This window comes from Neofelis nebulosa, chromosome 1 (genome assembly GCF_028018385.1).
Source record: "Neofelis nebulosa isolate mNeoNeb1 chromosome 1, mNeoNeb1.pri, whole genome shotgun sequence".
Classification (NCBI taxonomy): Eukaryota; Metazoa; Chordata; class Mammalia; order Carnivora; family Felidae; genus Neofelis; species Neofelis nebulosa.
Window position 1 is genome coordinate 99,841,804 of NC_080782.1, and position 12,512 is coordinate 99,854,315.

A 12,512-nucleotide genomic window follows, 5' to 3' on the forward strand; every position below is an offset into this window, starting at 1 on the left:
CAAGAGAGGTAAATAAGCATTATTATGCTGGCCAGAATTTATTTCTTATATTTTATCTTAAAATAACAGCTACTTTAGAATCAGACGCTGTTGGAAGAAAGATTTCAAAGGGGAGAAATTGTAGGGTTTGAGTCTTAATGAGGACCTCTCCTAGTAAGGAGCCCAACCTTGGTTGGGTCCCTACTTAGAGTCCAAGAAGTCAGCAGCATAGTATGCTGAGCACAGACAACATGTGACCTGATGAGTGCTGTCAGATGGGTTCCTGAGGATGAAACATAATAGACACGCATTGTTCCTAATGACAGGTCCCAAGTTCCTCATAGCCACGGAACTGGGGCTTCAGAATCTTAGGAGGTCTTGATGACACACAGAGCCCATGAGACCATAGAAGTCAGCCTGGAGCCTTCTGTAAGGGAGTCATCAACCTTTTATAAGTTTTAATACTGCAGTGCTTTCTTCATGAGGGCAGTTCACATAACAAATGAGAAAGGAGTTGAATCTTACTTACGCCCACAATCCCTGAACATGAATATGCTTAAAGCTTTCTCAAGCATGGTGATCTCAAAAATCAAAAGGTGTTTAATCAGCAATATAACTAAAGTTGGATTTAATGTTTTAAGAAAATGAATTTAAAACATTTCTCAGACTTGATTAGGAGAAGATTAAATTTCCAAAGAAATCGAGCACTAAATGTTTGGGGTATCCCTTTAGTTTTTAATAAGACCTCGAATGGCTTTAAGACTTGATCTTGCAGGCCAAGGAGCGATAGCAGGGGAAAGCCTTGGCTAGGAGGACACTGGATTTAGCATCTATACTCCACGAATGGAACAGGTAGCCACAGTCAGATAAAATAAATTGTTCTATTACTCTGCTGGGAAAAGAAAATGAAAGTTCCCATATTTTCTTTTCCTCATTTGTTTATTTTTTCAATTGCCAAAAATTGTTTCCAATATAATAAATATCCTTATTACAGATTATGTGGATAATGCATACAACTATGGATAAATCAAAAGGAGGAAAGCCTTATACATAGCTCTACCACCCAGAAACAACCATTTATGTGCTATTTCAATATATTTCATTTGTCTTTTTGCATGATGCCTAGACTTTTATAGATTTTTTAAACTTTTTTTTAAGATGGTATTTACATAATTGCAATCACACTGTATTTTATGACTAGCTTCCCTCACTTAACATTATCGCAGAACTCTTTTATATTGCAAATTACATAAGCATTATTTTTCACTGCTGTAGTGAATGGAATACATAACTAGTCTTCTAGTTTTCAGTGATTTTAAACGTTTCACTAAGTATTGCTGTGATGGATATCGTTGTTCACTAAGCTTTGTCAGATTTTTAAACACTTAAAATGGACTTTCAGAAGTGGGGTTATTGGAACTAAAGGAATAAATATCTACGTGACACCTATTGTTAACCTAAAACCTAAAGACCAATTTAGTCTCCCATAGATACTTTTACCTCCTTCATCTTAAATATCTCTGGGTTTTATCATTTAAACATTTGCTATTTTGATAAAGAGAAATGTTATTTTGTTGTTTTTATTGGCATTTATTTATTACTAGTGCAGCTGAACATTTTCTTGGTGTATTAGCTAAGTAATTATAGGGCATTTTGTGAGTTTCTTATTCACATCAAATATTAAAGTCTACATTGTTTCTCAGTGATTTGTGAGATTATTTTCATAAGAACATATTATTTTAGTTGCTGCAAATTTCCATTGTTTAATTTATCTTTGTGTTGACTATGCTTTTAATTTTTAAAACTATAAACATTTTAAACCTGCATGCGGAAATATGCATCTATACTTTAATTTGTGATCTGGTTTGCTTATTGTTATTTTTTAACCCAGACGTGTGGCAAGGAAGTTTAGATGCTCTCTTCACTGTGGCTTTCCCTTAGGGAGGCACTTTACCAAAATTTGATGATCAGGAAGAAAATCACGTTTCTAAACTTAGGATTCATCTGAGGTTTATTACTTGGTACAGTTCTGAATTCTTAGGGATCACTTTATTTTGATGCTTTAACTCCAGTGCATAAACAGTTAAAAAGCCCTCAATGAGAGCAGGGTCTTCTTACAAACAGATTAAAATGCCACAGTTTTAAATGCTCTGGAAGGTTCTGATCAAGAATTGGGGGAGAAATGAGTTTAGAAGCTTTCCTTCCATTTCTATTTTTTGGAATAGTTTGCTAAGAATAGGTGTTAACTCTGCTTTAAATGTCTGGTAGAATTCCCCAGGGAAGCCATCTGGCCCAGGACTCATTTGTTGGGAGATTTTTGATAACCAATTCAATTTCTTTGCTGGTTATGGGTCAGTTCAAATTTTCTATTTCTTCCCCTTTGAGTTTTGGTAGTGTATGAGTGTCTAGGAATTTCTCCATTTCTTCCAGATTGTCCAGTTTGTTGGCATATACTTTTTCATAGTATTCTCTAATAATTGTTTGTATTTCTGTGGTATTGGTTGTGATCTCTCCTCTTTCATTCATGACTTTATCTATTTGGGTCCTCTCTCTCTTTCTCTTTGAGAAGTCTGGCTAGGGGTTTATCCATTTTGTTTATTCTTTCAAAAAATAGCTCTAAGTTTCACTGATCTGTTCTACTGTTTTGTTTTTGTTTTGTTTGTTTGTTTTTTGATTTTGTATCATTCATTTCTGTTCTAATCTTTATTATTGCCCTTCTTCTGCTGGCTTTGGGCTTTCTTTGCTGCTGCTTTTCCAGCTCCGTTAGGTATAAGGTTAGGTTGTTTATTTGAGACTTTCTTGCCTCTTGAGACAGGCCTGGATTTCAGTGAATTTCAGTGTATATTCCTCTTAAAATTTTTTTAATATTTATTTACTTTTGAGAGAGAGAGACAGACTGAGAGCCAGGGAGAGGAAGAGAGAGAGGGAGACACAGAATCTGAAGCAGGCTCCAGGCTCTGAGCTGTCAGCACAGAGCCCGACATGGGGTTCAAACGCACAAACTCACACAGTTGTGAGATCATGACCTGAGCCGAAGTCGGACGCTTAACTGACTGAGCCACCTAGGCGCCCCTCAGTGTATATTCCTCTTAAGACCGCCTTTCCTGCCAAACCCAGAAAAGTCCCTACTAAAAAGGAAAGTAGGCATAGAAGGAACATACCTTAACATCATAAAAGCCACAGATGAAAGGCCCATAGTTAATATCATCCTCAATGGGAAAAACTGAAAGCTTTCCCCCTGAGATCAGGAACACGACAAGGATATCCACTCTCACCACAGTTGTTTAACATAGTGTTGGAAGTCCTAACCTCAGCAATCAGACAACAAAATGAAATAAAAGGCATCCAAATTGGCAAAGAAGAAGTCAAACTTTCACTTCTCACAGATGACTCCACCAAAAAGCTGCTAGAACTAATACAGGAATTAATCAAAGTTGCAGGATATAAAATCAATGTGCAGAAACTGGTCACATTTCTATACAATAACAAGGAAGCAACAGAAAGAGTTATCAGGGAATTGATACCATTTACAACTGCACCCAAAACCATAAAATACCTAGGAATAAACCTAACCAAAGAGGTAAAAGATCTGTACCCTAAAAACTATAGAAAACTTATGAAAGAAATTGAAGAAGACACAAAGAAATGGAAAAAAATTCCATGCTCATAGACTGGAAGAACAAATATTGTTAAAATGTCAATAATACCCGAAGCAATCTACACATTCAATGTGATCCCAATCAAAATAGCACCAGTATTCTTTGTAGAGCTAGAAGAGACAATCCTGAAATTTGTATGAGACCAAAAAGATCCCAGATTCCAAAGCTGGAGGCATCACAGTCCTGGACTTTAACCTATATTACAAAGCTATAATCATCAAGACAGTATGGTATTGGCACAAAAACAGACACAGAGATCAATGGAATACAATAGAGAACCCAGAAAGGGACCCACAAATATATGACCAAATCTACAACAAAGTAGGAAGGAGGATCCAATGGAGAAAAGAGAGCCTCTTTAGCAAATGGTGCTGGGAGACCTGGACAGCAACATGCAGAAGAATGAACCTGGACCACTTTCTTACACCAAACACAAATATAAATTCAAAATAGATGGAAGACCTTAACGTGAGACAGGAAGTCATCAAAATCCTACTGGGGAGAACAGGCAGCAACCTCTCTGACCTCAGTCGCAGCAACTTCTTACTTGACATGTCTCAGAAGGCAAGGCAAATAAAAGCAAAAATGAACTATTGGGACCTCATCAATATAAAAAGCTTCTGCACAGCAAAGGAAAGAGTCAACAAAACTAAAAGGCAACCAATGGAATGGGAGAAGATATTTGCAAAAGACATATCAGATAAAGGGTTAGTATCCAAAATCTACAAAGAATTTACCAAACTCAACACTAAAAAAACCTAAATAATCCAGTGAAGAAATAGGCAGAAGACATGAACGACACTTTTCCAAAGGAGACATACAAATGGCAAACAGACACATGAAAAGATGCTTATATCACTCATCATCAGGGAAATATATATCAAAATTACAATGAGATACAACCTCACACCAGTCAGAGTGGCTAAAATTAACAACTCAGGAAACAACAGATGCTGGCGAGAATGTGGAGAAAGGGGAACCCTCCTGCATGGTTGGTGGGAATGCAAACTGCTGCAGCCACTATGGAAAACAATATGGAGGTTCCTCAAAAAATTAAAAATAGATCTACCCTATGTCCCAGCAATTGCACTACTAGGCATTTATCCACAGGATACAGGTGTGCTCTTTCAAAGGGGCACAGGCACCCCCATGTTTATAGTAGCACGATCAACAATAGCTAAATTATGGAAGGAACCCATATGTCCATCAACTGATGAATGGATAGAGAAGATGTAGTATATAGATACAATGGACTTGTCAGCGATGAAAAAGAATAAAATCTTGCCATTTGCAACAAGGTGGATGGAACTGGAGGTTATTATGCTAAGTGAAATAAGTCAGTCAGAGAAAGACAGACATCATATGATCTCACTCATATGTGGAATTTAAGAAAACAAAACAGATGAACATAGGGGAAGGGAAGGAAAAATAAGATAAAAACAGAGGGGCGACAAACCATAAGAGACTCTTAAATACAGAGAACAAACCAAGAGTTGATGAAGGTGGGTTAAATGGGTGATGGGCATTAAGGAGGGCACTTTTCGGGATTAGCACTGTGTGTCATATATATGAGATGAATCACTGGGTTCTACACTCCTGAAGCCAAGACTACACTGTATGTTAACTAACTTGAGAATAAAAAAATAAAATAAAAGGAATTGGGGGAGAAATGCTAATGTGGAAATCCTTTTTTAGGGGAAAAAAAGAAGAGTACAGAAATGGATAAATGACTAATGAACAAACAAGTGAAGGCACACAGCCTTATCTATGCCAACTTTAGTCATCACCAGCCCTCAGGGGTGAATTGCATTTTTACTTGGGACTCATCTCTTCCAGTTCTCCAAGGCTCTGACCAAGGAGATCCCGAGGAGTTTTCTGTACACTTTTTCTCCTGCTTGTCAGTGAAGTCTGCCTGCTGGATGTGCGCACTCCTCCCTAACCTCCATCTTCAAAGGTCCCCGTATTTAATCATGGAAGAAAAATCACGTCATTGCCTTGTGTCAAGACCAAATAAATAACACTTATAGCATCTCGTCAATCCTAAACATTTTAATGAATATTAACTAAATAAGTTGGGCTGCATTTAACCAATATCTACAATATGAGTGATGGTTCTTACAAATAAAGCAAATAATAATTGATTGCTTAGTATGTCATGCATTATTTCAAGTGCCTTACATATATTCATCCCTATGATGACTGTGAGGTTGGTACCATTATTGGCCACATTTTGCAGATAAGGAAATGAAAGGTTGGATAAATGGCTCAAAGTTACACAGTTAATAAATGGTGGAATTAGGCAGGATTCATCATCAGTTATCTGGCCCCTGAATTTCTGCTTTTTATGGTATGATGTCCTGTTTGTCATAAGAACTCTGTTCTGCCTTGAGTAAAAGTGATGATACCACTAAAGCCATGTGACATAACTATTGAGGCCCTTTTACAAAATAAACATGAAAATTAAGCAAAATAAATGTATAATGAAAACTGCTACTTGCTGCAACACCAGCTTCCTCTGGTGCTCACAGGGAAGTATTTAGCATAGGAAACAAAAAACAAAAAACCCCAGAAAACAAAAACAAACAAACAAAAAACCCACAAAGTCAATAACCCCAAAACAAAAAATAAAACAAAATAATTTGTTTCCCCCTGTTCTTCCTTATACCCAGAATGACATTATTTGTGTAATTACAACATGTTAAGTAGAATCCTAGCCATTTAGGATTAAGGCCATCTAGTCTCAACTGCCTTCTACCCACTGCAGAAATTCTTTTACAATAATAGTCCTGCTAATGATCATTCGGTGGTTAATGGGACACTCACATTAATGTAGCTCACCAATTAGTAAGATGGCCTCTTAGGTGTCAGTCTTCTTCCCTAAAGATAAAATTTTCCTAATTCTAAAGTTCATTTATATGTTCATCAAATGTTTGCTGAACCCCTCTGCTATCTGCGTCCACCACGAAGCAGGCTCTGGGAATCCACCAGGGACTAAGGTATATACCTTATTTTCAAGGAACTTGCTGTCTAGCACAATTTTCTTTTTAACTTAGAATTTTGCTTGTAATTAGGGTATCCATTAACATATAAACATAACAATTTTTTTCTTATCGATCACATGCAAGTTCCATAAGTTATTTTTATAGCAATTTTTATAGCTGTGGTCCCCATATTGGGAACAACCTAGATGCCATCAACAACAGAATGGATGGACACAGTGTTGTCTGTTCACTCTATAGACACACTATGGAGTACTATACCACCCGAGAACACACAAACTCTAACCACCAGCAACCACATAGATGGATCTCACTGAGTAAAAACAGCCCAGCAAGAAAAAGTACATAACACATAATTCTATTTATAATTATATTAAGTGCAAATCTGGCAAAGGTATTCACTATTATTAGAAGTCAGATGGTGGTCACCCTTGGGGAGTAGTGATGGGGAGTCTTCTGGGGGTGTTGGGAAGGTTCTCTTTCTTAATCTGGGTACTGGTTACTCAGGTGTGTTCACTTTGTGAGAATTCATCAATCTGAATAATCAAGACTTTTGTACTTCTTTATATGTATATTACACTTCAATCAAAAGTACACAAAGAGAAAACCATTATTGGAAGCATTAGGAAAGAACGCCATCAGATTTAAGAAGAACATGGGTCAGATAATGGAAAAAACTCAATTCCCATTCTTCAGTGGAACGCATATAAGTACTCTGTTCAATAGATGGAAGAAAGCCAAAGCACTGCCGTTAATAAATACGTCCTGGAAAAAAATAGCCCCAATTTCCGTAATGGGAAAATCTACTGGCAGCACTCTGTGACATAAAATGAATGAACAAGGACGGTCACATTCAGACCTTCCCAAGGATCTGAGGACTTAGGCTAGCAAGAGGCCATCAGAGAGAGCACCCCTGGGGGAGGCTTTGGGTTGGGCTGCCTCCTCTTTGGGAAAGGTCTTTCTGGCTCAGAACCAGAAAAGGTTTGGGTTTTATTTATTTATTTTGGGTTTTTTTTGTTTTTGTTTTAAAACACTGACCTGGAAGCTCCTTTTCCTATTACGAGAGCATTGCTTTACATTCTTTTCATTTTATTTGAATGCTACAGGGCTGTGGAGTGCAAGCTGGCTTTTAGAAAATAAGTTCTCATGCAGTAGGAAAACCTTTTGAGTTTTACATTTGAGATAGCAAAACCTTTATACAATTACATGGATTTAAGTTGAATAGATGTATACTAGAATAGATATATACTCATGTATTCAGAGTTCCCTCTTTGATCATGCTCTCCCCTCCTCTTTCTGCTTATTTGTTAATGGCCCTCTCAAAGGCCACCTCCTCCGTGAAGACTTCCACAAAGCCCCTTGAGAATTCACTGCTCTCTCATTTTCTTCCACTGAACTTTGTGTGTGTGTGTGTGTGTGTGTGTGTGTGTGTGTTTTAACATTTTTAAAGGGAGATAACATGGTACAGTGGTATGGTGGCCTTTGTATTATAAAGATCAAAGTTTCCTAATTTCTCTGAGTTCAAATATTCTTATTTTTCCAGTATTGGGTTATTTTGATGATCAAGAGCATCTGTAACACATCTGGCATGTAGAAGAAATCGAAAAGAAGATGCTCACTTTCACCTCACCCTGCCATATTTGTCTTAGATAACATGTATCACCATCTGATATGCAATAGTATAAGCTCTATACACTTGATGTCTGGATTCTGTGATGAATTCCAGATGCCTAAAACAATGCCTATAGTATTGTAGAATGCTCTAAAAATACATGGAGAATGAATGAATTCCTTTTTACTACTCCTGCTGTGCCACCCGGAAACCCTGGTAGACTTCTTAACCGTCACTAGCTTTAAACTTTTTGAGGGAAGGAACCCTCCTTAATGCAGCTTCTATCAGCCTCCACAGAGCATAATACAGTGCTTTGCAAACAGAAGAAGGATATTGAGAAGTCAACAGCAAGCCAGCATGTAATTAACGCTCATATGGAAAAGCAACATAAAATAAATTTAAACAATAAAGTTAAGTGTAACAAAACCTTGGCATTAGCAGCACAAAAGAGCATCAACACCTTAGCCCCCAGCAGCATCCTGGGTCACCACAGATTAATGTGTTGTTTGGTTTAAGATTGCAGCCAACCCACTCAGTACATATCAGTACAGAAAAGGAAGAGGAGAGGAAATAAATCAAATCCATAAGAGGGAACTGGTTTGGTATTAAATGAACCTTTCTTTCTTTTTGTATTCGTTTGCTTATTTTATACTACCGAAGAAGGAATGACCTGCAGATAGATAGAAAGATATAAAGAAATGAATATATATATTCATTATTCATTATATATATAAAATAAAGAAATATTTATATATATAAAGAAATGAAACAAAATACTTGGACAAAGTACTGGAAACTATACAAATAAATAATTAAAATGATTATACACTGTGGTATTTGGCTTACACTAAGTGAAGTTCTACAGTATAATAAATCTAATGCTGTTTCACTTAGAAAATGAAAAATGCATTGACTTATGTGTGGAAGTGGGGTGGGGTTTCAAGATTGTTACTAAGGAATTAGAAGTATATTTTGGGCTCTCCTGAATTATAGAAAAAGTAGAATGGAGAGTGGTTAATTACCTGGGCTTCAAAATCCTGCAGCCTGAACTTGAATCTGGGTTCCTTCACTTGCTAGCTCTGAATGATTTTTTTCCAATTTACCTGAGCTCCATGAGAGCTGGTTTTCTCTAGAGCAAGTTATGAGAGACATTGGGGGATGGAAGCTGCAATTTTTTACATCGTAATCTCCAAAGTGATGTACCAACAAGTACATCTGCCATATTGTTGTTGGTCACACAGACCAATCTTAGCACAGTACAGGAAGACTACACAAGAGTATGAGCACTAGCAGGTAGTAGTCATCTTGGAGGCTGGCTACTATCAATGGCTAAAACATCTGGGGGCTGGTGGGTCTCTCTCTCTCTCTCTCTCTCTCTCTCTCTCTGTCTCTCTCATCAAATGGGCTCTCCATGTAACTAGCTAGCTTGGGCTTCCTTATTGCATGGAAGTCTCAAAGTAACCAGGTTTCTGACAAAGTGATTTGTCTTACCAAGAGTGAGCATTCTAAGGTATAACATGGAAGCTGCCAGTCTTCCTAAGTCCTGGGCTCAGAAATACTGGAAATGACATCTGACAACATCTTATTGGCCCAAGAAGTCACAGAGTCCACCCACTTTCAAGGGTAGGAGAAACAGACTATCTCTTGGCAAGGTTACACTGTAAGAGAAGGTGTTGGATTAGAGAGGTCAGTCACAGGTGTTGTTAGAAATAATCTACCATATGTGGTAAAGGAGAGTGTAAAGAAGAGAGTGGCACTGGGTTTTTGGAAGAAGTTAATACCAAACTAGGCTTTGACACAGAATGAGATCAAACGTTGTAGAGAGGAGGTCCAATGCTGAAGCTGTTTAAAGACTAAATGCAATGCAGTTGTAATAACAGAAGAGCCATGGAGGCCAGAAAGTATGAGTCACTTGTGGGACGTATGGAAATTTACTTGGCAGGAACAGGAAAGTCACATCAGGGACAGACAAGAGATGTAGACAAAGACAACTGCCAAAGGGCCCTGAATGCTAAACTGAGAACCTACCCTTAAAAGGAGCCTGTATAGGTTCTGTAGGAAATGATGCCCTTAGAAATACGTTTGAAGTGAGGATCTTAACATTTATGAAACATTTACCAGGTACCAGATACATGGCTAAGATTTTACATATATCAGTTTATCCAATTCTTACAGCAAGCCTGCAAGGTAAATACATCTTCCTCATTTTTTTAGATGAAGAAATTGAATCTTAGGGAATTTGAATAACTTGCCAAAGTTTTCAAAGCTAGCAAGTGGCAAATCTGGGTTTTGAATCAGGTCTATTGGAAACCTCATAATCTCAATTCATTCTAGCGTTGCCATTATAAAATCTCACGAGAAAGAAATCTTTCCAGGGGACTGGCTTGTAGTCAAGACTGTCATGACATTCAGAGTAACAAGACCATGTTGAGCAGCACTGTGGACAGAAGCAAGCAATGCTGTGAATGGGTGGGCTACGTGTCACAGAATTGGTATGACTATCCAAAGACACAAGATGGGACAGAGGAGCCTGTGCAAACATGAGCTGAGGAAAAAACTATTAGAAATAATAAATGTATTCAGTAAAATTGCAGAATACAAAATTAATACACAGAAATCAGTTGCCAAATTATACACTAAAAATGAACTAGCAGGAAGAGAAATTAAGAAAATAATTCCATTTATAATTATACTAAAAATAATAAAATACTTAGGAATAAACTTAACAAAAGAGGTAAGAGACTTGTACTCTGAAAACTATAAAACATTGATGAAAGAAATTGAAAATGACACAAATAAATGGAAGATATTCCATGTTTGTGGATTAGAAGAAGAAACATTGTTCGAATGTCCATACTACCCAAAGCAATCTACAGATTCAATGCAATCTGTATCAAAATACCAACAGCATTTTTCACAGAACTAGAAGAAATAATCCTACAATTTGTATGGAACCACAAAACACCCAAATAGCCAAAGCAATTCTGAGAAAGAAGAACAAAGCTGAAGGTATCAAAACCCCAGATTTCAATACATACTACAAAGCTGTAGTAATTAAAACCGTATAGCACTGGCACAAAAATAGACACAAAGATCAACAGAACAGAAAAGAAAGCCCTGAAATAAACCCATGCTTATATGGTCAATTAATCTATGGCAAAGGACACAAGAACATAAAATGGGTAAAAGATAGTCTTCTTCAAAAATGGCACTGGAAAGGGGTGCCTGGGTGGCTCAGTCAGTTAAGCAGCCAACTTTGGCCCAGGTAATGATCTCACGGTTTGTGAGTTCAAGCCCTGTGTCAGGTTCTGTGCTGACAGCTCAGAACCTGGAGCCTGCTTCAGATTCTGTGTCTCCCTCTCTCTCTGCCCCTCCTTTGCTTGCTCTCTCTCTCTCTCTCTCTCAAAAATAAATAAGCATTAAAAAAAATTTTTTTAATGGTGCTGGGGAAACCGGACTGCTACATGCAAAAGAGTGAAATTGGACCACTTTCTCATGCCATACACAAAAATAAGATAAATTAAAGACCTAATGTGAGACCTGAAGCCATAAAACTCCTAGAAGAAAATATGGGCAATAATTTCTGCTATAAGTTGTAGCAACATTTTTTCCATATATCTCCTGAGGCAAGGGAAACAAAAGCAAGAATAAACTACTGGGACTGCACCAAAATCAGAAGCTTTTGCACAGCAAAGGAAACTCAACAAAACAAAAAGGCAACCTACATAATAGGAGAAGATATTTGATTAAATGATACACCTGATAAGGGGCTAATATCCAAAATATATAAAGAACTTAAACAACTCAACATCAAAAAACAAATAATCTGATTAAGAAATGGGCAGAGGACCTGAATACACATGGGCTGAGGGATCTGGTAGACATAGCCAGAGAAGCCGCCCTGGGTGAGAAGGCAAAGCAGAGCAAGTCTCTAGATTTCGGGGAGTTCTTGTAGAGGAGGACCCTAGACCCTCTCTGTCAATGTTTCCTGCTTTGACTCATATTGCAGCTTTAGGAAGAACTTGTATAGGGCAGTGAGGGAGGACAACATCCCACCAGAGAGTCAGTCAGCTGATCAACTCTGGTGCCGAATGGAGGTCAAGAGGCAGGTGTTGGTGACAAATATTGCATCCAGACTGCCCTTACAACTAGGGTTCAGTTGCTCACTTTCACCTTTAGACCAAGACTAGATGGCTCTGTTGTGACCCTCTTTTGGCTATGCTCCTCTTCATGAGATGATGAGTCAACCCGACCAAAGAGATC

The 12,512-nt window shown here is 37.7% G+C and overlaps 1 long non-coding RNA gene across 1 annotated transcript; it reads left to right on the forward strand.

Moving 5' to 3' along the window:
* The first annotated feature begins 481 nt into the window (after nucleotides 1–481).
* LOC131511617 (uncharacterized) lies at nucleotides 482–8,425 on the forward strand. Its single transcript, XR_009261622.1, has 2 exons — nucleotides 482–575; nucleotides 8,181–8,425. It is a non-coding gene; the product is annotated as an uncharacterized LOC131511617 (long non-coding RNA).
* Nucleotides 8,426–12,512: the final 4,087 nt, after the last annotated feature.